Below are 27,778 nucleotides of genomic sequence, written 5' to 3'. Positions count from 1 at the left end.
CAGTTGTTGGGGCGAGTACGCTGAGGAGCGCAGGTCCTTGAGGCGAGCCTTCACCTGTCATGTCCGGTCCGGGCTTGGGGATTTACCTCAGCCGTACTCAGGGCCTCAGGGCTACCGATCGTTATGCGTTGTCTGTCTGATTGCCCAATCTGGGGAGCGCACTAGAGTAGATAGAGAAACAATAGGAAATATAGAAATAGGAAATATATAGAGCAGATATGCATTTCTTAGAGAAAACTAATTTCAATACTCTATATATATTCATACTTCCGCACACTGCCAGCCAGTATGCGATGGAGAGATACACTTTAAATTTTGACGGAGAGAAGAGAATCTCCTGATTCAGATACAATTTAACACAAACATATATAAAAAGATATATATTTTTAAAGATTTTATTTATAGTGTTTTCAGCTTTTTCATAGTCAACCAAGGACCTTTTGGCCACGCAAGACCGATAGAGGGTGAAACGGGAGAAGAGGGGAAGACATGCGGCATACTAGCCGCCGGGTCGGGGAATCGAACCCGGGGCGACCGCTTTGCGACTCAGCGTGCTATGTGGTGTGCTACTGGAGCGCCATATAAAAATATATTTAACCCTCTAAAGCCTACATAGATAAAGGTTCATCTGGAAATAGTGTTACATTTTATGAGCTTATTCTTTGAGTGGGTATCAAGTTTTATACCTTTGATGATTCAGGGGAACTTATACCCTTTATTTCTGGTGCAATGTAAAGTCTCATATATTACCTTTGTGTGGGCATACAATATTTGACATAAAATAGATTTTTCTTTATCATAGTTACACAACTGAATCATCAACAGGTGATTTTCATTCAAGTTGCACAATAAATTATATAGTTATCAGAACACTTCAAACCCTAGTTTCAAACGCATAAAATACTTCACTATGATTTTTACAGCAGTCATACAGGTAGTTTTACAGCAGTCCTACAGGTAGTTTTACAGCAGTCCTACAGGTAGTTTTGACAGCAGTCCTACAGGTAGTTTAACAGCAGTCCTACAGGTAGTTTTACAGCAGTCCTACAGGTAGTTTTGACAGCAGTCCTACAGGTAGTTTTGACAGCAGTCCTACAGGTAGTTTTAACAGCAGTCCTACAGGTAGTTTTACAGCAGTCCTACGGGTAGTTTTACAGCAGTCCTACAGGTAGTTTTAACAGCAGTCCTACAGGTAGTTTTACAGCAGTCCTATAGGTAGTTTTACAGCAGTCCTACAGGTAGTTTTGTCAAATCGGATTCAGCAGGTCAATATGACCAATCTTTTTAATATATTTAAAGAAAATATATTTTGTAATAGTTCTAATCATAATTCTTTCTGGTTAAATACATTGCCATGCATTTCAGTGGTAGCATACATTAACATAGTCAAGTGCAACAGAGTAATTATAAAACATGAGTAATTGATGTCAGTCATACAGGTAGTTTTACAGCAGTCCTACAGGTAGTTTTGATGTCAGTCCTACAGGTAGTTTTGACAGCAGTCCTACAGGTAGTTTTTACAGCAGTCCTACATGTAATTTTGATGTCAGTCCTACAGGTAGTTTTGATGTCAGTCCTATAGGTAGTTTTACAGCAGTCCTACAGGAGTGGCTCTCGCTCATCATCACTACTGCACTATACCTCGCTCGTGCACGCGCACTGAATAAAAAATTCCACAATGTACCTTTACATCCCAACATTCGTCTGACCACACCCCTATCAGCTTACCTTCATAAGCAGGTGTGTGGCCACCTACTCGCCTCCTTCTTCTCTTTCACCACAAGGAAGTGCCTTCGGTAGATCCCCACTTGACGAGGTTGCTAGTTGAAGAAAGTTGAGACTTGTTTACATTGTGCTTATTTTTTTCTTCTCTCATAAATATTCAAGAGAAAAATCTAAGTCATAATGTCTACTTCGGAGAGTCGTAGACCCACTCTTCACCAGCGGTTCTCCATTCCCGCCTCCGTCGTGCGTTCTGGTGCTGGGCTGTTGCCGCGTTCGTGGTCAGCAGCCACGCCCGGTAGGCATCCGATGGGTAGTTTGCCTCTCCGAGGAGCCGGTGCACCGGTGCCGTCGCCTCTGCGATGGCCTGGTCCTGGCTCTGGTTCCGGGGAATCGTCCGTTGTTGAACGGCCGGTTCCTTTGGTTTCGGAGGATTTGAGACGTAAACTTTTTGCGTCTGCTCGTTGCCGTCGCAAGATGGTGTCCTGCAGACGCGAACGGCCTGGGTTTGGGGAATTGCTGGAGACCAGCGAGGATGTGTCGGTCTCTATCTGCCCGATGGAAACTTGCATGGTAGAGGCAGACGGGTTCTTGTTTGAAGGCCCAGTAGAGACGAGTATCCCACCCGTCCAGGTAACACTGGAGGGGGGTGAAATGTCTCCTTGGGGCGCCTTGTTCGAGGATGTCGGGGAAACCCCTCTGCCTCATCGGCAGGATGCCCTACTATCAGCCACATCAGACTGTGGCTCCTTGACCAGTCGAAGCCTGCTGCATGTGAGGGATGCGGGTTCGGTGGAGGAAAGTCTGCAGGGGGAACTGCAGGCTTTGTTCCCCGAGCTTATGGCAGTGGCGGCCGCTGCAAACGGCGTGCCGCTTCCGCAGCCACTGCCTGCTCCTGTCCCCGATGATCTAATAGGTCATCTCTGGCAGCGTCGCCCGGTGAGAGGGGTGGACGTTGTCTACCCATTTTTCCCCTCAATGGGGGCCTATGTTCGTCGGGGCCAGGTGGTGTCCCACATCATGGGCCTCACTCCCGCCTATGTACCAGTTACGCGGGTGGTGGGTTTGGTCGATGGTATGAGAGAGGGTGTGCCACGGTTTGATAGGCCGATGGCCGCTCTCCTCTGTCCGGATGTGGTGTGGGAGCCGTTATGCAAGCCGGTTCTCCAAGGAAAATCGGCTAGGCGGTTGGCGTATTGGAGCGACCAGTCGTTCATCGCTGGTACACAAACGCTGGCTGCTGCGTCTAATGTCGCACAGCTGGCAAGATTTGTATCCGGGATAATGACGGGCGGCACAGAGCTGACTGATGTCCAACAGGATCAGCTCACCCAGGCGGCAGGAGCTGTCCTGCATCTGACTCAGGTGCAGGCCATAGCCGCTGGGAAAGTGCGCGCCCTGGCGACTCTGATCCAGCGCAACCTTTGGCTGGAGCAGGCCCGTGTGCCGGAGAAGAAGAGAGCTCCTCTTCTGACGGCCACCCTCTCCGATGCTGGACTGTTCGGGAAGGCCCTGCAATTGATGACCTCAACATGCAGAGAGATGGCAGAGGAGAGATCCGTGCTCCAACCCCATTTTCCACCTCCCGTCATCGCCGGTAGAGTCAGACGGCTTCCACGTCATCGAGCTACCTCCGCCGTGGCTGCTACTGCCTCCACCGCCACTGCTGGCCCGGCGAAGAAGGCCAGGAGGAGAGACGGTGCTGCTGCTGCAGCCGGCCCATCTACGACCGGAGGAGATGGTAGGGATTGACGAGACCAGCAACCGATTATCTACCGTCCCTCCGGGGCTTCTCGGGGTGGCAAAGCCCGAGCGGCTCGAGGCAGCAGACGCCACTAGACCCAGTGACTTTTTTCCCCTGCGGTCCCCTCTGTTTACCCCTCCCCGGCCTCTCATATTATTTGTTTCATAAATAAAAAGTCCCCTCAAGTTTCTCAAGTTCAAGTTTCTTTAATAGTTGTCATACAGAAGTACAGAATACTTTCATACAAAATGCTTCTTACTGTTACGCTCCAGAGACTGTGCTAGACAAGATAGTATCAAATAACACAGTATAGCATGTAGTTTAGAAGAAGAAAATGAGGTCACAGTGTTCGGTATAGACATATGTACAATGTTCTGAGTTACCATATAATATACAATACTATGCAGTGTACTAATGTACAGTACTATATAGTGCAAAGCAGAAATGGGATGAGGTACAATTTAGGTACAATTTACAGTAAGGTGTACGAGTTGTAGTGCAATCCTTCATCAATAAATATAAAGTGTGGGGAGTGGGTGCTACAGTGTGTTTGTTTAAAGTGGGTGTGTGCTATAAAGTGTGTGGAGTGGGTGCTACAGTGTGTTTGTTTAAAGTGAGTGTGTGCGTGTGGATGTGTGTGCTAGTTCAAGTTCAAGTTCAAGTTCTTTAATAGTTGTCATACAGAAGTACAGAATACTTTCATACAAAATGCTTCTTACTGTTACGCTCCAGAGACTGTGCTAGACAAGATAGTATCAAATAACATAATAACATAATATAGCATGAATTTAGAAGAAGAAAATGAGGTCACAGTGTTCGGTATAGACATATGTACAATGTTCTGAGTTACCATATAATATACAATACACAATACTATGCAGTGTACTAATGTACAGTACTATCTAGTGCAAAGCAGAAATGGGATGAGGTACAATTTTAGGTACAATTTACAGTAAGGTGTACGAGTTGTAGTGCAATCCTTCATCCATAAATATAAAGTGTGGGGAGTGGGTGCTACAGTGTGTTTGTTTAAAGTGGGTGTGTGCTATAAAGTGTGTGGAGTGGGTGCTACAGTGTGTTTGTTTAAAGTGAGTGTGTGCGTGTGGATGTGTCTGCTATGTGCGTTTGGTGGTTGTTGTTGTGTTGGGGAGGATCTATGGTGGTTGTTGTTGTGTAGTGTTCATTCATTGTTCGTTTAGCAGCCTGATGGCCTGGGGATAGAAGCTTCTTCTGAGTCTTTCTGTGCTCGCCTTGAGACTCCGGTATCGCTTGCCTGACCGCAGCAGTTCAAAGAGTCCTCTGAAGGGGGACTGTATTTTTTGTTAAACAAACTGTGTGTTTCTTCACCAAAACATATGATGAGGTTGCAAAGTGTGAATCTGCATTAGTATACATTGATGGATGAGTTACGTTCGTGTTATGAGATTAAGCAAGGTCTGCAGCATACACTCGGTTATAGAAAGGTTTCTATCTCGGCCTGACACTCCACATGCAGGTAGAAGCTGGTTGTATGGTCTGTTGCTTACACACAAAGTAATGTTGAACTACAACACTGTTGTGTTAGTTGCAGTAATGCTCGTATACACACGTTCCATGGCCTAGCCGTTATACTCTCTATCAGTGTTTTTCTATGTACAACATGGAATGCGGGTGTAGGATTCACACACACACACGACTTGGTTTTGTTGTAAACCCTGTTCACAGTCTGTGGGTAGCGTGCATTGTATTAGCTTGCGCTATTCATTAGCATTCTACCAAAGGTTTCATATACTACAGTTGTTATTGTGTGTAGGGGGAAGGGTTTTGTGAGGGGGTGCCAAATAAACCCCTCCTTCCCACTTGATTGGTCAGGGGGGTTTTCTCATCTCCTGTTGGGCCAGTCAGGGCCAAGCCGTTAAGCGCCTTGGCTGGGGGGGGGGGGGGGGAGGGTTGTCCTGACTCTGCTCCTATTACAAACAGGAGTTGTGTGTTGGGTTTCCCCCCGTCATAGCATACGACACTACGTACGTTGCTATGACGATGGCTTCCGTGAGTTAGACCTTTACGTAAGATCTGTTGTGTCAAAGTGTCGGGTTAGAGCGTAGGACTTACGGGTCCGCTACGCTCGATTTTATGTGTAACTTGAGTCAGTTGGTCACATGACTCGTAGTTGCCATGGCTTTTTCATTCTACGACACACGTGGGAAGGCTTTCTGGGGAATTTCGGTCTAAATCCTCTGTGGAAGGGGTGACTGGATGTAAAAATGTAAACAGTTTTTACCCTCGGCTGTGTAGACTGGGATTCATACTGTTGGTGCTTCCTTCTTTTTTATTAAAAAGAGTTGGAGTTTAGGAAGCACCACACCCCTCTTGTCGTTCCCCTGGGCGCCTTGGGGATTCACTGAAAGGTCTAAATAGCCTGTTCATTGATGTGGTTGTGTCCCGACGCATGCTTAAGTGCTAGCTCGGGGTGTTCTGTTAAAGATCAGGCGGGTAACTAGTACGCCTTGGTTGCTTGTGGTTAAAACAGCGTTTTTATAAAGCAACTGGGATGGAGGTTTTTTCCTCTTCCGACGACCTGTTATTGGTTATCGACGGATTCTCGTTCATATCTGGGGGATGATGACGGAATGGATCTGAACATATGTAGAGGGGTCTCACGCCCTTGGAGTGGGACACCGGGCGCGGTTCGCACCGACCGTCTGGGTGGCGCCTTCTTTTCATGTTTTAAGATCAACACGCATATCTGCCCCTTCTCCTGGAGTAGGCATGTCGGCGTGGTTAGGGCACGGGACTGGTTCTGGTCACGCTGGTCCAGATCAGTTAAACCCGTTGTCCGGCGGGGATGCAGATCTGCTGTTCTGGTACCCTGAGGGACTTGGGCTTTTTTCGGGGGGAAAAATGCCGGGTCGGCCTGGGGTGTCACAAGGTTAGGCGTTATGGAGACCCTTGTTGGGTACCCTTTTGTACCTGGCACTGTTATGGGGGCTGGTTCTCTTTTTTCTTTGCTCCTCTCTCACGCATGGCGGAGGGAGGGCTGTCGGGGTGGTCTTCAGGACCTCCTCTAGTAACCCTGTGTGCGTCCTAGGCTGCCGGGTCCGGTCCGAAGTAAAGTTTGTTGATACCGTAGACTTGGAATAACCCTTTTTTGTCTTGAGGGGTTATAGGAACAACCACCGCATAGGTTAACGACAAGGTGGTTGGTTCCCTGGTGTGTTGGAGCAGAGTCAACTCCCGGGTTACCCGGTTGAGTGTGCCCCTGCACGTTCATGACGTCTGCCAATCATGTCAGCCTTCTCTGCCTCAACCCCTCTGGGTGGGTTTTTTTTAATGGAGACTTTGTCATGGTGTTCAACAACGCCAGCATGCGCCCCTTCTGCCGGGGCGGCTGTTTTCAGTTGACTCCTTTGGTGCCTGTCTCGTCTGCAGTGCTCCAGGCTCAGGTTACAGCCTGTTGCCTGGTTTTCCCGGTGCGCTGCCTGCTTCCGCGGGGTGACCTTTTTTGTGTGCTTACGGCCATGCTGACTGCCTGTTTTGCAGGGTCAGTGTGCCAGGCGGTGTGCTATTGGGGGGAAAGGGCCCGCTCTTGGATGGGCTTTATCCGAATACGCTGGCGATGTGGGGGGCGGTGTCACTAAGTGACCGCCTGGTGGGGATTTGATGCCTGGCGTCATTGACCTCTCCGGGCCCCCGTTTTCCAGGGGATCCAGTCCCTTCAGTGGGTCTGGGTCTTCCTTCGCGCTCCGCTGCTACGGCCTTGCCACGGGGTTGAGTTGCTCTTGACCCCGTGATTTCTGGGGGTGGTAACGAGGTTGTTCCTTCCGTTCGTTCCCGGGTGGCATGCGGGTTAAGATTAAGATTAAGATTTGTTTATTAAGGACAATGCAAATTAATGAACATCATTTACATGTGTATGCATAACATCACAGCATGATAAGGACGTAAATATGCCGGGAATAGCACAGGGCTAATTTCCACCCGTAGTCCTAACATAAAACAAACACAAAACGGACCATACAACGTTCATTCATAAAAACTGACATCACTGACATGACCACACTAACATGACATTCAGTCAGTACAACATCACTAACATCCCTAATGAGTGCATATTTGGCTGTCTAACAGCCATTTCCTGAGTTGGACCTTAAAGGTGGACAGGGTGGGACATTCCCTTAAGGGGACCGGAAGGCTGTTCCATGTTCCACTTCCCTTTATCGATAGACAATTTTTGCTGAAGGCGGTCTTTCTAAAATGGACCTCACAATCCCCGCTGGTGTTTGATCTAGTGGCTAATCCAGTGTTCCTTTTCTCGTGGATAAACTCCTTGAGAGGTGGAGGGGCTAATCTGTGCAGGCATTTATATACAAAGCAGGAACTTTTATAACGTCTGAGGTTTTCAAATTTTTTTATTTGATGCTTATCCAGGATTTTACAGTGGTGGTATGAGTACTGTTTCCTGTCATATACCTTTAATGCTCTGTTGTAGAGTTGTTCTATGGGTTTCATGGCTGTGGCCCCAGTAAATGACCAGTTTAGAAGGCAATATTCAATGTGAGAGAAGACCATACAGTGTAGGTATGTCTTTGCGGCTTCAAGTGTTAGGGAGGGCCGTATTTGTTTGAAGTTGGAAATGTTGAAGTTGATGGTGTTCCTCACTTTCTTTATGTGTTTCTTAAAGGTCAGGTTTGAGTCCAAGATGACCCCAAGGAATTTGAAGTGGGAAACAAGTTCTAGTTCTTCCTTCCTTCCCTCCTTCCTCAGGAACACATTGGACCGCTTGATGGTTTCTGGACGCTTGCTAAAGAACATGCACACAGTCTTTTTCGCATTAAGTAGGAGACAGGTGCTGTTTAGCCAGCATTGTACCTTGTCTAGTGCGCATGTGAGCCTAGATGTAATCAACTCTATGTCCTTGCCCTGTGTGTAGATGACTGCGTCATCGGCATACATCTGTACATTGAGTTCGGGACACACATTTGGCAGGTCATTGATATACAGGGAGAATAGCATGGGCCCAAGGATTGATCCCTGAGGGACACCTACAGGGTTTTCTAGATATGGGGACTTGGCGCCATTGACCGTGACACATTGTTTTCGGTTTGATAAGTAGGATCTAAACCATTCTATTGTAGCAGCTGAGAAATTTAAGTTAGTTAGTTTGGTTAGGAGGATATTATGGTTGACACAGTCGAAAGCCTTGCTAAGGTCTAAGAAGACAGCACCAACATACTTGTTGCTATCTAGTGCACTCTTGACCTTTTCAACAAACAGACAGTTGGCTGACTCTGTTGAGTGAAGGGCACGGAATCCAAACTGCATTGGGTTAAGTGGGGTGGGGCCCAAGTCGAGATGTTTAGTCATGAGATTCGACACCCACTTCTCTGCAACTTTGGATATGACAGGAAGTATACTGATGGGCCTATAATTGGTCACCAGTGCCTTGTTGCCAGATTTAAAGATAGGGGTCACCATGGCCATCTTCCAGGATGATGGAACTTCCCTGGAGGTGATTGATTGATTCACTAGTAGAGTGATGGGTTTAATGAGTGCATCAGAGTATGTTTTGAGGAAATCAGTGTCGAGCCCGTAGGCGTCCTTGGCTTTGGAGCCTTTCAGAGCCAGAATGATCTTTTTCACTTCAGGCTCTGTTATCTCCTCCAGTTCAAAGAGGGGCTGGGTGTTGGTTACTGGGTTTAGTAGGATACTGGAGGGGGCAAAGTGTTTGGTGCTGTCTAGAACACTATTTAAGAAGTGTTCGTTGAGGGTGCAGGCCAGTACTGTGGGGTCTTTAACTAGTATGTCATTCACATTCAGTTCTAGGGGTCTTTTTCCCGATTCTGGTGTTTGCCTAGGAGTTTATTCAAGGTTTGCCAGATTTTTTTGCCGTTCCCTTTTCCTGCTTCAATTATACTAATAAAGAAGTTTGCTCTGGCCTTTCTGAGGGTCTGTGTGACCTTGTTCCTAGCATGCGTGAATCTCTGTCTGTCGATAGACAGTCCAGACTTTAAGCTCTGTTTGAGGAGTGAGTCCCTGTCTTTCAATTGCTGTCTGCAGCTGTGATCTAGCCATGGGAGGTGGGTTTGTTTTTTGACTTTTTGGCTCCCCTTCCTAGAGAAGGAGGCCATCGTCTCCTTGATTTTTGTTGTGAAGAGGGTGCAGTTTTTCTCTGTGGTATTGGAGGATAGTATCTCCTGCCAGTCAAGCTTTTTCACTGCATCCTCAAAGCTCTGTTGCAGGTTTTTTGGGATGTAGTTTGATGAGGTGGCAGATTTTTTGGATGTTTTTAGAAAGCGAGTTTTATTGAGTTTCCTGGTGAAACAGATGAAATTGTGGTCAGATATACCGGTCAACATGTTGTTGGTCTTAGTGATTCTATCCGGTTGGTTGGTGAAAACTAGATCTATTTTGGTCTGGGAGGTTTTGGTAATTCTAGTTGGCTGTTTGATTATTTGTTCAAAGCTGTGGGCATCCATGGATTGTTTTAAGTTCTTTCTAGCCTGTTTACTGTCCGAGTTGACATTGAAGTCACCTATGATTATTGTTTCCTTGTTGCAGGATTTTAGGACATGTTTTAACTGGTCGTAAAACTCAACTTTTGCATCTGGTTTTCTGTAGAGACATATCAGGGTAAATGACATTTGTTCAGCGAGAGTGATTTCCACACCAACAGATTCTACACCAACACATTCAAAGTCAGTGGACCATTCCAGTTTTTTACAGGCAATTGTGTCTCTGATGTACAGTAGGACTCCCCCACCTCCTTTCCCAGTCTTCCTGTCATTCCTAAATACATTGTAGCCTGGCATGGATACTAGGGCTTCAGGGGATGACTTCTTTAGCCATGTCTCACTCAGACCTAAGCAATGTAAGTTAGAATCAAGTAGGAGGTGCTCTAGCTGTTCGTGTTTATTACCAACACTACGAATGTTGAGGTGACCACAACATGTGCGTGTGTGTAGTCGTGGGGTCAGGCCACGGTCTGCTCACCCTGTGCGTTGAGTTGCTTGAGTGCCTCTTCGCACGGTCGGGTCCGTCGCCCTCCCGTGACCCTCCAATAGGGGGGGTATCCTCCATTAGGGAGGGTTGGGGGGGCTCGGTCCTCCCCGATCTGATGGTTGGACAGCAGTCCTACAGGTAGTTTTGATGTCAGTCCTACAGGTAGTTTTACAGCAGTCCTACAGGTAGTTTTGATGTCAGTCCTACAGGTAGTTTTGACAGCAGTCCTACAGGTAGTTTTGACAGCAGTCCTATAGGTAGTTTTGACAGCAGTCCTACAGGTAGTTTTGATATCAGTCCTACAGGTAGTTTTACAGCAATCCTACAGGTCGTTTTGACAGCAGTCCTACAGGTAGTTTTACAGCAGTCCTACATGTCGTTTTACAGCAGTCCTACATGTACTTTTGATGTCAGTCCTACAGGTAGTTTTACAGCAGTCCTACATGTCGTTTTACAGCAGTCCTACATGTACTTTTGATGTCAGTCCTACAGGTAGTTTTACAGCAGTCCTACAGGTAGTTTTACAGCAGTCCTACAGGTAGTTTTGATGTCAGTCCTACAGGTATTTTTGACAGCAGTCCTACAGGTAGTTTTGATGTCAGTCCTACAGGTAGTTTTACAGCAGTCCTACAGGTAGTTTTACAGCAGTCCTACAGGTAGTTTTACAGCAGTCCTACAGGTAGTTTTACAGCAGTCCTAGATGTAGTTTTGATGTCAGTCCTACAGGTAGTTTTACAGCAGTCCTACAGGTAGTTTTACAGCAGTCCTAGATGTAGTTTTGATGTCAGTCCTACAGGTAGTTTTACAGCAGTCCTACAGGTAGTTTAACAGCAGTCCTATAGGTAGTTTTGACAGCAGTCCTACAGGTAGTTTTGACAGCAGTCCTACAGGTAGTTTTAACAGCAGTCCTACAGGTAGTTTTACAGCAGTCCTACAGGTAGTTTTGACAGCAGTCCTACAGGTAGTTTTAACAGCAGTCCTACAGGTAGTTTTAACAGCAGTCCTACAGGTAGTTTTAACAGCAGTCCTACAGGTAGTTTTAACAGCAGTCATACAGGTAGTGTTACAGCAGTCCTACAGGTAGTGTTACAGCAGTCCTACAGGTAGTTTTGTGGATTCAGCAGGTCAATATGACAAATATTTTAAATATATTTAAAGAAAATATATTTTTTAATAGTTCTAATCATAATACTTTCTGGTTAAATACATTGCCATGCATTTCAGTGTTAGCATACATTAACATAGTCAAGTGCAACAGAGTAATTAGAAAACATTTAAAATCAATACATCCGTTAAGACAGCTGTATGACACCAGATGGCTGATGTGAATAGCTGACAATGCATTAGCCTGCGAGTGGATTTGTCCGAATAATGAGACCGTACTAAGGTTGGCGCGGTGATGTGAAATTTCCCATGACTAATAAACTCATGACAACACCGGTATTACCAGTGACATAGGACATTTGACATAATGACGCTCAATATGTAAAGTGGCTAAATTGATCCGCTGTGTCTAGTCTGTTTTTAATTCCTTTTTTTAATTCCCCAATGTATCCATTTGGTACTACACTCTGCAGACATGCTCTGCTCTCACTCTCTGTTTCTGACAATTTTTTTCTCTCTGACTGTGTGTGTGTGTGTGTGTGTGTGTGTGTGTGTGTGTGTGTGTGTGTGTGTGTGTGTGTGTGTGACGTGTGTGTGTGTGTGTGTGTGTGTGTGTGTGTGTGTGTGTGTGTGTGTGTGTGTGTGTGTGTGTGTGTGTGTGTGTGTGTGTGTGTGTGTGTGTGTGTGTGTGTGTGTGTGTGTATGTGTGTGTGTGTGTGTGTGTGTGTACAGAGTCTGTGAGGCTTGTGAATGGATCTGGTCTGTGTTCAGGCAGAGTGGAGATGAAGTCTGATCAGGCGTGGAGGTCACTATGTGAAGCTGACTTTGACAAGCAGGATGCAGAGGTGGTCTGTAGGCAGCTTGGCTGTGGGGCTCCTTCAGCCCTCCAGGGGGCGCTCTATGGAGAGGGAGAGGCTCCAATCGGGACCAAAGAACTCCAGTGTAAAGGCAACGAGTCCGATCTCCTGGACTGTTTCACCTCAGACTCAGATAGAAACACCAGCTCAACTAGCAGGACTGTTGGCCTCACCTGCTCAGGTATGGAAAGCATTATCAATTACTCATTGGTTTAATTAGGATTTACACTTTTAATAATGATATAACTGGTATAGTCTTTTCATTTATTTATTTACTGACTATATTCAAAACCTTATTTAATTTCTTTAATAAAAAGAAATATAGGTATGTCCCAATCAAGCTGATTTAATATTGAGTATGTGAGGTATGAACTCGGAATGGGGGGGTGAAAGTTGATGCAGCATTATGCCGGCACCAGGTATAGCCTTCGACACAGTCAACCATCAGATCCTCCTCGTGTCGCTCCTACCAAGTGTCATGGAGAGGGACCCTGTCTGCCACCCGCCCCGTGCGGACGGGTGTCCCCCAAGGCTCGGCCCTTGGACCCCTTCTCTTCTCCCTCTACACTAAATCTCTGGGTAACATTATCACGTCTCATGCCTTCTCGTATCATTGCTATGCCAATGATACTCAACTCTTCCTCTCTTTCCTCCCCCATCCACGTCTCTGAGCGGATCTCGGCCTGCAGCGAAGGGTACGGCTCCAGCCTACCTCCGGTCAATGGTCTCTCAAGTTCAAGTTCTTTAATAGTTGTCATACAGAAGTACAGAATACTTTCATACAAAATGCTTCTTACTGTTACGCTCCAGAGACTGTGCTAGACAAGATAGTATCAAATAACATAATAACATAATATAGCATGAATTTAGAAGAAGAAAATGAGGTCACAGTTGTTCGGTATAGACATATGTACAATGTTCTGAGTTACCATATAATATACAATACACAACTATGCAGTGTACTAATGTACAGTACTATCTAGTGCAAAGCAGAAATGGGATGAGGTACAATTTTAGGTACAATTTACAGTAAGGTGTACGAGTTGTAGTGCAATCCTTCATCCATAAATATAAAGTGTGGGGAGTGGGTGCTACAGTGTGTTTGTTTAAAGTGGGTGTGTGCTATAAAGTGTGTGTAGTGGGTGCTACAGTGTGTTTGTTTAAAGTGAGTGTGTGCGTGTGGATGTGTGTGCTATGTGTGTTTGGTGGTTGTTGTTGTGTAGTGTTCATTCATTGTTCGTTTAGCAGCCTGATGGCCTGGGGATAGAAGCTACTTCTGAGTCTTTCTGTGCTCGCCTTGAGACTCCTGTATCGCTTGCCTGACGGCAGCAGTTCAAAGAGGCAGTTGTTCGGGTGGCTCGAGTCCTTAATAATTCTCTTAGCCTTCCCCTTGCAACGCTTGTAGTAACTAACTACACACCCTCAAGACCACTATGCTCTGCATCTTCTGGCCGCCTCAGACCTACTCCTGTCCGAGCTCTGAGAGGGTCATCAAAGAGAAGTCGCCTATTCTCGGTCCTTGCCCCACAATGGTGGAACGAACTTCCCACCACAGTTAGGACAGCCGAAACACGTCCAATCTTTCGCCGTCGACTAAAAACGCACTTCTTCAATCATTATCTGAAATGAAAAATAAAATAAAATAAACTCTAACCCTAACTAACCTTACTGTCATGCACTTGTCCTAATATACTAACCTATAGCACTCAACACTTGAACATGAACATTGTTACTCGGCTGATAGAGTTGTACCCTTCCTGCTGTCTTGTTGTACAAAACTTGTATCCCGCTTTTGGATAAAGCGTCCGCTAAATGATAAAATGTAAATGTAAATGTTAATAGTGAAATTCCCAGGGTTGGTTTGCCCCAGCGTCTGTGTGAATGGGACTACCTGGCATTGCAGAACAGAGGTGTGATGCTTTGTAATGTAATTCTGTGGTGGTTAGTTTGTAGGTAATATCATAACCACACGGGCGCTCCAGTAGCACACCACATAGCTCGCTGAGTCGTGAAGCGGTCGTCCCGGGTTCGTTTCCCAGTCCCGGTGACCATTTGCCGCATGTCTTCCCTACCTCTCCACCCGTTCTCCCTCTCTCCCTCTATCGGTCCTACGTGGCCGCAAAAAAGCTGAAAATGGTATAAATAAAGTTTAGAATATCATACCCACAACTATTTTCATAAGTGATGATGTGGTTAATTCTGTGGTGGTTAGTTTGTAGTTCATAGTTCATTCAGCACCTGCTGCTGCAGCCATCAGCTGGCGCTTCACCTCTCCGTGCCAAATGAAGAAAAATAAATTTTTGTGCATCCCCTGAACTGAACAATACACACATGCCCCGAACCGTGGAGGTCGAACCGAACGGTGTACGGTTCGAATGTGTACCATTCCACCCCTAGTATTGGTCATTGGCCTTGTCTCATTTTCTGTGAAGAACATATAAAAGAACACACTGTGCACCCCTACATATCTATCTTACATATGTGGTGTAACTAGACCCCAGACTGTGGAAATTGTTGATGAAAACAAGCAAACATGGTAGAAATGTAACACAAATGTTCACTGTGTTCCTTCACTGTCTGCTTCCACCTTATTTCATTCATATTTTTCAAGATAAACGTGATTTATTAAATTAATGTCTCGATTATCATGGATTTTCTTTTCACATTTTATCACAAAGAAAGTTAAAAACATATCACTTTTATACATAATTGTGATCTAGCAGAGGTAAATGGGAAACATTAACCATACAGTATATGCCGTTTAAATTGCTTGTAATTGAGATAAAGTTAACATAAATTGTTTTGGATTTATTGTTTTAAAATCCCAATAATGTTGTCGGTCCACCAGAGTAACATAAATGCAAACACCATACAAGGGTTAATAGAGATCAGATGTTTTAAATATTACGAAGATGAAAGAAGGCAATTCTGGTCATATCTTTGACGTGACAATCAAATGAGAGAGAATGATGAAAAACATGCAGAGGTTTTTAATGGTGGAGCTTCTGTGAAATAAGACAATTCTCACATTTCAGGGAGGTGTCCTTAAACATACACTGCAGTCTAGGAGGCCAACAATTATCATCTCAGTTGTATTAGTATTTAGGAGTATTTATGGCATCCCATTTTTAATTACAGATAAACATGCCTCTAAATGTAGTCGTTTCTCTTTTGTTTCTGTGCAGAACCTGATGATGTGAGGTTGTTGGACGGAGGCAGCCGCTGTGCTGGGAGTCTGGAGACCAACCACCAGGGAGTCTGGAGACCTGTAGGAGAGGACAAGGACAAGTTCAGATCATCATGGACCATGAAGGCAGCAGCTGTAGTGTGCAGGCAGCTGGACTGTGGCTCTGCTGTTTCAATAGAACGGAGGGTTGGTTCTGAACAACCTGTATGGTTGTTTACATCTGTCTGTTCTGGCTCTGAGTCTGCACTGAGGGAGTGTAGAGGACCAGTGGAGTCTTATAATTCCTCTTCCAGCCTGGAGGTGATCTGCTCAGGTAACTCTAAACACATTTTTGTCAGTGGTTTACATCTGCATTGTTAATTTATTAGGTGACTTAGGTTGTAACAAGCTTGAAATAATAAACAAACCTGTCAGCAATAAAGAATGAGAGTACTGGAACAGTGTTAAATTCAAAGTGTTGTATTCCACAAAAAGAGGAGCAAACTAAGTGGGGCGTCACATAGCAACATACTGTACAACAAAATCATATCAAACCAATAAGAACAGTCCTGTCAGCATTACAGTCCATTAGCACCAACATACATGTACAGGCCTACCAGACCATGCAGCCCTGCTCTTTAGAGCCAGTAGGGTCCAACCACACTCCACCCTTTGAGTGTCCAGAAGGAGATCAGTCCTGGGTTGATCCACATCTTCAAAAGGAAAAGAACTAAAGTAATCCACTGGGAAACACCGACTGCAGCTGAACTGTCCTTGGTTTTGGAGAATATATTAGGAGGCCTGATCCCTCCTTCCTCTCACAATATCAGCAGGACCGCCCCTAACCACACCCACACATGTCCCCCTGGGGGTTAGGACCGCCCCTAACCACACCCACAATGCCCCCCTGGCGTTAGGACAACCCCTAACTACACCCACACCTGACCCCCTGATGGTTAGGACCGCCCCTAACCACGCCCACACATGCCCACTGATGGTTAGGACTGCCCCTAACCATGCCCACACCAGGTCCCCTGATGGTTAGGCCCGCCCCTAATCACACCCACACCTGACCCCAAGGGTTAGGACCGCCCCTAACCACGCCCCCACACCTGACTCGTGTTGGCTAGGGCCGCCCCTAACCACACCCACCCATGCCCCCTGAGGATTGGGGCCACCCCTAACCACACCCACACCTGGGATCTTAAAGGTCAAGTGACCCATATATGCTGACATTAGCATATCTTAACATATTGGGCCCACACATAATTTAACAACACCTTGACCTCTTCTTCATAAAGTAACGCTTGTTACAAGGTCACACACTCTTGTCATCTATTGTATCTATTCTTCTTTATTATTATTCCACCACTTTTTCACAATGCTACTCCTCCCAGAGTTTAGGATTGGCATTTGTCTGGCAGTCACGCTACACATACACACAAATGGACTCCCCACTGTAGCTGAATTATGAGATTTCACAGTTTTGACACGTTTTTAGATAAAAAAATGTATATCTCTTATTATTCGGGATAATAAACCACAACACTTAACGTTATTGACATATTGACAGTGCAGTTAGTTTCTCTTGCCTATTTTTAGCATGCAGCAACAATTAGATTTGAAATTAGTTTCAAAACGGTTGCACCCTGATCAAAATAAAAAAGTACAGTAGATTACAGTAGATTTCATTATCTGTTCTTATGCACGCCTGGTGATATTAAATCCAAATTGAACTTGGTCATTTGAACGATAATATATGTATATATATATATAAAGTTGCGAATTGGCTATAATAAGGTAATTTATAAGCCTGCTATTCTATATTCTATAATAATATTTCAAATTGCATTGGTCTGGATGGGAGAATTCAGTACTGTATCTACAGAACCTTCTGTTTAATCATCTTCCTTTTATTCATGTCCTTAGATTTTTTGTACACATGATCTCAAGAAGGTACTGAACGATGCAAAGAAAAATCATAATTCATATTCTCCTTTGTTTCATCACAATTTAAGCAAGCCTAGTAATAGACACAATATATCTGACACTGGGAATACATTCACTGAGGTCCATAGATGTCCCTAGATACCAAGAATATGCAAATGGCCTTGTAGAAGTGGAGCAATATTCCATTTACTTAGGTATGTATTTTAGGCGGATTTTCAGAAAATAGGGCTCCGGGCTAAAGAGGTTAACTGTTATGGTCTTGCATCAACTACCCCTTGCACTCATATTCTAATATATTTAACTGTTATGGTCTTGCATCAACTACCCCTTGCACTCATATTCTAATATCTTTAACTGTTATGGTCTTGCATCAACTACCCCTTGCACTCATATTCTAATATCTTTAACTGTTATGGTCTTGCATCAACTACCCCTTGCACTCATATTCTTTTTTTTTATTGATCTTTTTCCCCCTCCATTTTCCTCCGATTTTCTCCCATCCCAATGTTAGTCGTATGCCAATTCCCAACCCCTTCCTGGTCGCTGCGCACTTACCCCCCACAGTCAGATAATCTGGGAGAGTGGAGGCTATCACGTGCTTCCTCCGACACACGTCCAGCCAATCATCCGCTTCTTTTCACCTGGCAGCGCGGATCCTCCCTGAGAGGGCGTAGCGTGTGGAAGGATCACACTATCCCACTCAGGTCCTATCCGCGCTTAGCAGGCGCCCCGACCAAACTGTAGGAGTCGCTGTTTACAACGACCCGGACCCACCCCGCCAGCTTCTCCCACCCTCTAATACTGCCAATTGTATTAGTGTGAACGGCCAGCCAAGCTGGTGACAACCCCGGAGCTGTGAGCTGGATTCGAACAGGCGAATCCTAGCGTCTCCGGGGTTGGTGACGAACGCAATCTCCGCTACGCCACCTAACCGCCCCCTTGCACTCATATTCTAATATCTTTAACTGTTATGGTCTTGCATCTACTACCCTTTGCACTCATATTCTAATTTCTTTAACTGTTGTGGTCTTGCGTTTATTATAGGCTCTATCTATGAACTATGCGGCACTCCATTGAAATTCTTTGAGACTAGAAAGTGTCAGTTGAGATTTGAAGCCTGACACAGAATGACAAACAGACTAACAATACACTCATGCCGCTTCCCTCAGTTACCTACTCTGTACCCGCTGCAGGGAAAGAACCCACTTCCTTGGGCCTGGACTCCTCCCCCTCCACAGGTGCCACACATAATTAATTAACAAAACTAAACAGATGCTACACAACTATTGATTAGCCGTTTCCTATACACATTAACATACCAAACAACCAGCAACACCGATACCCCCACAACAACCCATTAAATACATACATAAGTATAACCCAATAAATAAATATATTTATCATAGCACCTGAGGAAGCGGAAACGAAACGCGTTGGGCACCAAACAAATAAAAAGCTAAACCAGTCCTGAGGAGTGCGGTCCCTTCTGTTGAAGGTTCTCTTCTTTCAGCTTCAGTCCTGAGGAGTGCGGTCCCTTCTGTTGAAGGTTCTCTTCTTTCAGCTTCAGTCCTGAGGAGTGCGGTCCCTTCTGTTGAAGGTTCTCTTCTTTCAGCTTCAGTCCTGAGGAGTGCGGTCCCTTCTGTTGAAGGTTCTCTTCTTTCAGCTTCAGTCCTGAGGAGTGCGGTCCCTTCTGTTGAAGGTTCTCTTCTTTCAGCTTCAGTCCTGAGGAGTGCGGTCCCTTCTGTTGAAGGTTCTCTTCTTTCAGCTTCAGTCCTGAGGAGTGCGGTCCCTTCTGTTGAAGGTTCTCTTCTTTCAGCTTCAGTCCTGAGGAGTGCGGTCCCTTCTGTTGAAGGTTCTCTTCTTTCAGCTTCAGTCCTGAGGAGTGCGGTCCCTTCTGTTGAAGGTTCTCTTCTTTCAGCTTCAGTCCTGAGGAGTGCGGTCCCTTCTGTTGAAGGTTCTCTTCTTTCAGCTTCAGTCCTGAGGAGTGCGGTCCCTTCTGTTGAAGGTTCTCTTCTTTCAGCTTCAGTCCTGAGGAGTGCGGTCCCTTCTGTTGAAGGTTCACTTCTTTCAGCTTCAGTCCTGAGGAGTACGGTCCCTTCTGTTGAAGGTTCTCTTCTTTCAGCTTCAGTCCTGAGGAGTGCGGTCCCTTCTGTTGAAGGTTCTCTTCTTTCAGCTTCAGTCCTGAGGAGTGCGGTCCCTTCTGTTGAAGGTTCTCTTCGTTCAGCTTCAGTCCTGAGGAGTGCGGTCCCTTCTGTTGAAGGTTATCTTCTTTCAGCTTCAGTCCTGAGGAGTGCGGTCCCTTCTGTTGAAGGTTCTCTTCTTTCAGCTTCATACATCTCTCTTGCGCTGACCTGCATCTCCAGTCGGGGTCCAACGAGATGTGCACAAGTCTTATTTAGTTTAAATAAATATATGTATGAATGTATATATGTATGAATGCATGTATGATAACATTAATGAATATGTAAGTATGTTTGATAATGTATATGAAGGTATGGATGATAACATTAATGAATGTATATATGATAAGATTAATGAATGTATACATGTTTGATAATGTATATGAAGGTATGTATGATAATATGAATGAATGAATGTATGCATGTATGACAATATGTAATAACAATATGATGTGAATGATAGGGGGGGTTGCAGTTCTCAGTACAATCCTAAGGGAAATGATGAATGGTGTGTGTGTGTGTGTGTGTGTGTGTGTGTGTGTGTGTGTGTGTGTGCGCGAGTGTGTGTGCTTGTGCGTGTGCGTGTGCGTGTGTGTGTGTGTGCTTGTGCGTGTGTATGTGTATGTGTGTGCGTGTGTGTGTGCTTGTGCGTGTGTGTGTGTGTGTGCGTGTGTGTGTGTGTGTGTGCGTGTGTGTGTGTGTGTATGTGTGTGCGTGTGTGTGTGCTTGTGCGTGTGTGTGTGTGTGTGTGTGTGTGTGTGTGTGTGTGTGTGTGTGTGTGTATGTGTGTATGCACGCTGCTCGGAGTCTGTGACGGAGCTGCTCCATCACAATTGCGTTAAACCGTTCCGCTACACTATGTTTGGACAGTCATCTTTTCGGACACATCAGAAATGGTCTCTCCTTAGATGAAGACATTTATGCACGCTATGATTCTCTCCCACATGGCATACTGTATCACGCTAGTGAAGCAGGTCTGAGACCTCTTGCTTCATTGTATAAGCAAACCTTGAACATTTTTGATAAAAAGCCTTTGCACTTCCACCATTGCAGGATACTCAAGAAACACAGGCTACTGAGCTTTGATCACCTCAGACAACTACAGACTCATGTATGGTCTACAACACCTTAACAACTACAGACTCATGTATGGTCTACAACACCTTAACAACTACAGACTCATGTATGGTCTACAACACCTTAACAACTACAGACTCATGTATGGTCTACAACACATTAACAACTACAGACTCATGTATGGTCTACAACACCTTAACAACTACAGACTCATGTATGGTCTACAACACCTTAACAACTACAGACTCATGTATGGTCTACAACACCTTAGACAACTACAGACTCATGTATGGTCTACAACACCTCAGACAACTACAGACTCATGTATGGTCTACAACACCTTAACAAATACAGACTCATGTATGGTCTACAACACCTTAACAACTACAGACTCATGTATGGTCTACAACACCTTAACAACTACAGACTCATGTATGGTCTACAACACCTTAGACAACTACAGACTCATGTATGGTCTACAACACCTTAGACAACTACAGACTCATGTATGGTCTACAACACCTTAGGCAACTACAGACTCATGTATGGTCTACAACACCTTAGACAACTACAGACTCATGTATGGTCTACAACACCTTAGACAACTACAGACTCATGTATGGTCTACAACACCTCAGACAACTACAGACTCATGTATGGTCTACAACACCTTAGACAACTACAGACTCATGTATGGTCTACAACACCTTAGACAACTACAGACTCATGTATGGTCTACAACACCTCAGACAACTACAGACTCATGTATGGTCTACAACACCTCAGACAACTACAGACTCATGTATGGTCTACAACACCTCAGACAACTACAGACTCATGCATGGTCTACAACACCTTAGACAACTACAGACTCATGTATGGTCTACAACACCTTAGACAACTACAGACTCATGTATGGTCTACAACACCTTAGACAACTACAGACTCATGTATGGTCTACAACACCTTAGACAACTACAGACTCATGTATGGTCTACAACACCTCAGACAACTACAGACTCATGTATGGTCTACAACACCTCAGACAACTACAGACTCATGTATGGTCTACAACACCTTAACAACTACAGACTCATGTATGGTCTACAACACCTTAGACAACTACAGACTCATGTATGGTCTACAACACCTCAGACAACTACAGACTCATGTATGGTCTACAACACCTTAACAACTACAGACTCATGTATGGTCTACAACACCTTAGACAACTACAGACTCATGTATGGTCTACAACACATCATACAACTACAGACTCATGTATGGTCTACAACACCTTAGACAACTACAGACTCATGTATGGTCTACAACACCTCAGACAACTACAGACTCATGTATGGTCTACAACACCTTAGACAACTACAGACTCATGTATGGTCTACAACACCTTAACAACTACAGACTCATGTATGGTCTACAACACCTCAGACAACTACAGACTCATGTATGGTCTACAACACCTTAGACAACTACAGACTCATGTATGGTCTACAACACCTTAACAACTACAGACTCATGTATGGTCTACAACACCTCAGACAACTACAGACTCATGTATGGTCTACAACACCTTAACAACTACAGACTCATGTATGGTCTACAACACCTTAGACAACTACAGACTCATGTATGGTCTACAACACCTTAGACAACTACAGACTCATGTATGGTCTACAACACCTTAGACAACTACAGACTCATGTATGGTCTACAACACCTTAGACAACTACAGACTCATGTATGGTCTACAACACCTTAGACAACTACAGACTCATGTATGGTCTACAACACCTCAGACAACTACAGACTCATGTATGGTCTACAACACCTTAGACAACTACAGACTCATGTATGGTCTACAACACCTCAGACAACTACAGACTCATGTATGGTCTACAACACCTTGGCTTAGACAACTACAGACTCATATATGGTCTACAACACCTTAGACAACTACAGACTCATGTATGGTCTACAACACATTAGACAACTACATACTCATGTATGGTCTACAACACATTAGACAACTACAGACTCATGTATGGTCTACACACCTTAGACAACTACAGACTCATGTATGGTCTACAACACCTCAGACAACTACAGACTCATGTATGGTCTACAACACCTCAGACAACTACAGACTCATGTATGGTCTACAACACCTTAGACAACTACAGACTCATGTATGGTCTACAACACCTCAGCCAACTACAGACTCATGTATGGTCTACAACACCTCAGACAACTACATTTACATTTACATTTACATTTAGTCATTTAGCTGACGCTTTTATCCAAAGCGACTTACAAGTTCTGTACGACAAGCCATCAGGAAGAGCACAACTCTATCAGCTGAGCAACAATGTTCATCAAAGTGTTGAGTGCTACAGTGTAGGTTAGTTTATTAGGACAAGTGCATGACAGTATGGTTAGTTAGGGTTAGATTTTTTTTTATTTTTATTTTTTAATTCAGATAATGGTTGAAGAAGTGAGTCTTTAGTCGACGGCGAAAGATTGGATGTGTTTCGGCTGTCCTAACTGGGGTGGGTAGTTCATTCCACCATTGTGGGGCAAGGACTGAGAATAGGCGACTTCTCTTTGATGACCCTCCCGGAGCTTGGATAGGAGTAGGTCTGAGGCGGCCAGAAGATGCAGAGCGTAGGGGTCTTGAGGGTGTGTAGTTAGAGACCATTGACCGGAGGTAGGCGGGAGCAGTTCCCTTTGCCGCACGGTATGCTAGGTCAAGGGCCTTGAAGCGGATTCGTGCAGCAATGGGGAGCCAGTGCAGGTCCCTAAGAAGTGGGGTGACATGGGCCGACTTCGGTAGGTTTGAGATCAGGCGGGCCGCTGCGTTCTGAATGAGTTGAAGAGGCTTAGTGGCAGTGGCCGGGAGGCCAGCGAGCAGTGCGTTGCAGTAGTCGAGGCGGGAGATGACTGTTGATTGGACGAGGAGTTGGGTGGCTTCTTTTGTCAGGAAGGGGCGTATCCTTCTGACGTTGCTCAGGAGGAATCGGCAGGTTCTGGTTGTCGCTGCAATGTGAGCAGAGAAGTTCAACTGGTCGTCGAGGACAACACCAAGGTTCTTGGCGGTCGGGGACGCGGTCACAGCTGCATTCTCGACTGTGATGGAAAGGTCGGTCAGGGGGGAGGATTTGGCCGGCAGGTGGAGCAATTCTGTTTTGCTTACGTTCAGTTTGAGGTGGTTGGTCGTCATCCAGGCGGAGATGTCGGACAGACAGGCCGAGATCCGCTCAGAGACGTGGATATCTGAGGGAGGGAAGGAGAGGAAGAGTTGAGTATCGTCGGCATAACAGTGGTAGGAGAAGCCATGAGACGTGATAATGTTACCCAGTGATTTAGTACTACAGACTCATGTATGGTCTACAACACCTTAGACAACTACAGACTCATGTATGGTCTACAACACCTCAGACAACTACAGACTCATGTATGGTCTACAACACATTAGACAACTACAGACTCATGTATGGTCTACAACACCTCAGACAACTACAGACTCATGTATGATCTACAACACCTCAGACAACTACAGACTCATGTATGGTCTACAACACCTTAGACAACTACAGACTCATGTATGGTCTACAACACCTCAGATAACTACAGACTCATGTATGGTCTACAACACCTTAGACAACTACAGACTCATGTATGGTCTACAACACCTTGGCTTAGACAACTACAGACTCATATATGGTCTACAACACCTTAGACAACTACAGACTCATGTATGGTCTACAACACCTCAGCCAACTACAGACTCATGTATGGTCTACAACACCTTAGACAACTACAGACTCATGTATGGTCTACAACACATTAGACAACTACAGACTCATGTATGGTCTACAACACATTAGACAACTACAGACTCATGTATGGTCTACACACCTTAGACAACTACAGACTCATGTATGGTCTACAACACCTCAGACAACTACAAACTCATGTATGGTCTACAACACCTCAGACAACTACAGACTCATGTATGGTCTACAACACCTCAGACAACTACAGACTCATGTATGGTCTACAACACCTTAGACAACTACAGACTCATGTATGGTCTACAACACCTCAGACAACTACAGACTCATGTATGGTCTATAACACCTTAGACAACTACAGACTCATGTATGGTCTACAACACCTCAGACAACTACAGACTCATGTATGGTCTACACACCTTAGACAACTACAGACTCATGTATGGTCTACAACACCTCAGACAACTACAGACTCATGTATGGTCTACAACACCTCAGACAACTACAGACTCATGTATGGTCTACAACACCTCAGACAACTACAGACTCATGTATGGTCTATAACACCTTAGACAACTACAGACTCATGTATGGTCTACAACACCTTAGACAACTACAGACTCATGTATGGTCTACAACACCTCAGACAACTACAGACTCATGTATGGTCTACAACATCATTAATGGTTTGGCACCTCCTCCATCGTGCGACTTTGTACACATTCGTACAAACTCCATCAGAGCTACAAGAACAGTGTCAGCACTTGATTGCGTTAAACCGTTCCACTACACTGTGTTTGGACAGTTCCACTGAGTTGTTGTTCCACTGAGAACAGTCTGCCAGAAGAGATGAGGAGGTGCAGCTCAATTGTCACCTTCAAAGCTCACCTGAAAGGACAGTTGCTAGCTAGTCAATCCTGTTCCTACTTTTAGTGGGGGGGGGGGGTGCATGATGAGAAGTAGGGTCTTCTTTTACTGTTATTGCATGTTTTTATTGTATTGTTCTACATTGTACGTTTTTATTGTATTGTTTTACATTGTATGTAGTTATTGTATTGTTATTTGTTTTACATTGTGTGTTTTTATTGTATTGTTTTATATTGTATGTACAAGGGACTGGAGATGTAAAATAGCAAAAGGTACAATCTAGTGCATTGCATCTTTTCTCTTCGGAGAATAATGTTTTTATTTGTACGTTGTCCCTGAAATAAACGTCTATAATAATAACAGAAGAAACAAAGGACCCCTTTTACGGAGGGGCTGTAATGGAGCCAAGTATAGTCTTCATACCACTTCTCCTGGAATAGTAGTATATACTATTACTATATTACTATTACTACTAGTTTAGTACTGGTGGTTAGCTTGTTTAAACAGTGGTAATTGGATGTTTACAGATCTGCCAATCAATCAACCAATCATCTCTGTCTCTGCCTCCATGTTTACAGATCTGCTGTTTCAGCCAATCATCTCCCTCTCTGTCTCCATGTTTACAGATCTGCTGTATCATCAGCCAATCATCTCCCTCTCTGACTACACAGTCTCTGAAAAGCAGCTCAAAGGTTACAACTTCACCATCAGCTGCTCCATCCAGTCACAGTACCCAGGAGGATTCTTCCAGCTCCGCTTCACCGGCTCCAACACCACCCTGAACCACACCCTGCCAGCTGTCAATCACACTGCCCACAACTTCACCGGCTCCAACACCACCCTGAACCACACCCTGCCAGCTGTCAATCACACTGCCCACAACTTCACCGGCTCCAACACCACCCTGAACCACACCCTGCCAGCTGTCAATCACACTGCCGACTTCCTGTTTACTGCAGACCACACCCACCAAGGGAACTACAGCTGTGTTTACCACGTCTATGTTTTCAATCATACCTTCTCCTCAGAGAGCGAGCTCATCTCTCTCTCTGTCATAGGTAACCTGACTGAACTGTTGTTTTAAAGTGTTAAAGGAGCAGTTCACTTTAGAAATGTTATTCTGCCATTCCATACTAGAGGGCTTCACAGGTCCATTCGGATCCTATTACCCGAGATGGGCCGGCTCCAAATGATAGCGTAATTACTGTAATTGGGTCTGGGTAGGGTCCTGTTCTGTTCTTGTCTGCGTCACTTTGTGTAAACCCTGTTTTATTGTAGTGTGCATCTTTTGCCACTAGGGCTGAAACGATTCCTCCAGAAACTCAAGTAACTTGATTTACTAAAAAGCAGGGCTTCATTTAACTAGGCAATATACAGCGCACTGTGTGAAATCTGATTGATTGGTTGTGTGTCACATGGACATAACACACAATCATCAATCTATCCAAGTGTTTGGTAGTCAAATGGTGTACTTAAGTACTTAACACAACTATGATCCAGGTAGTTCAATGGCTCACTGTTGCCTCCACCTGAATGCAGAGAAGACCATCTGTATGTTCTTCGAAAAAAGATCATCTAATACACCTGATCCAGATGTTTTGGTTGCTGGAGAGAAGCTCCAAGTGGTGACCGAATGAAAATATCTTGGAATCATCCTAGATTGCAACCTTACATTTAAAAAACAGGTCAAAAAGGTCAAGCGAACAGTCAAATAAAATCTATCCAACTTCAGATACATCAGAAACTGTCTGAACATTGAAGCAGCAACACTGTACTTCAATGCCATCATCATGTCACACCTTACGTACTGTATTACCAGCTGGACCCAGGCCTGCAAAACAACTCTAGCACCCATTCAATCTGTGTACAAACAGGCTCTGAAGGTTCTGGACCAGAAGCCTATCCATCACCACCACTGCAATATCCTGGATAAGCATGCCCTCTTGAGCTGGGACAACATCATGACGTTAACTAATGCCAGTCTGGTCTTTAAAATCCTCCATGGTCTAGCCCCACCTCCATGGTATAGCCCCACCTCCATGGTCTAGCCCCACCTCCATGATCTAGCCCCACCTCCATGGTCTAGCCCCACCCCCATGGTCTAGCGCCACCTCCATGGTCTAGCCCCACCCCCATGGTCTAGCCACACCTCCATGGTCTAGCCCCACCTCCATGGTATAGCCCCACCTACATGGTCTAGCCCCACCTCCATGGTCTAGCCTCACCTCCATGATCTAGCCCCACCTCCATGGTATAGCCCCACCTCCATGGTCTAGCCCCACCTCCATGGTCTAGCCCCACCTCCATGATCTAGCCCCACC

The sequence above is a fragment of the Notolepis coatsorum genome, assembly GCF_963971535.1.
Source record: "Notolepis coatsorum genome assembly, chromosome: 11".
NCBI lineage: Eukaryota > Metazoa > Chordata > Actinopteri > Aulopiformes > Paralepididae > Notolepis > Notolepis coatsorum.
This window is presented reverse-complemented; position numbering follows the sequence as displayed.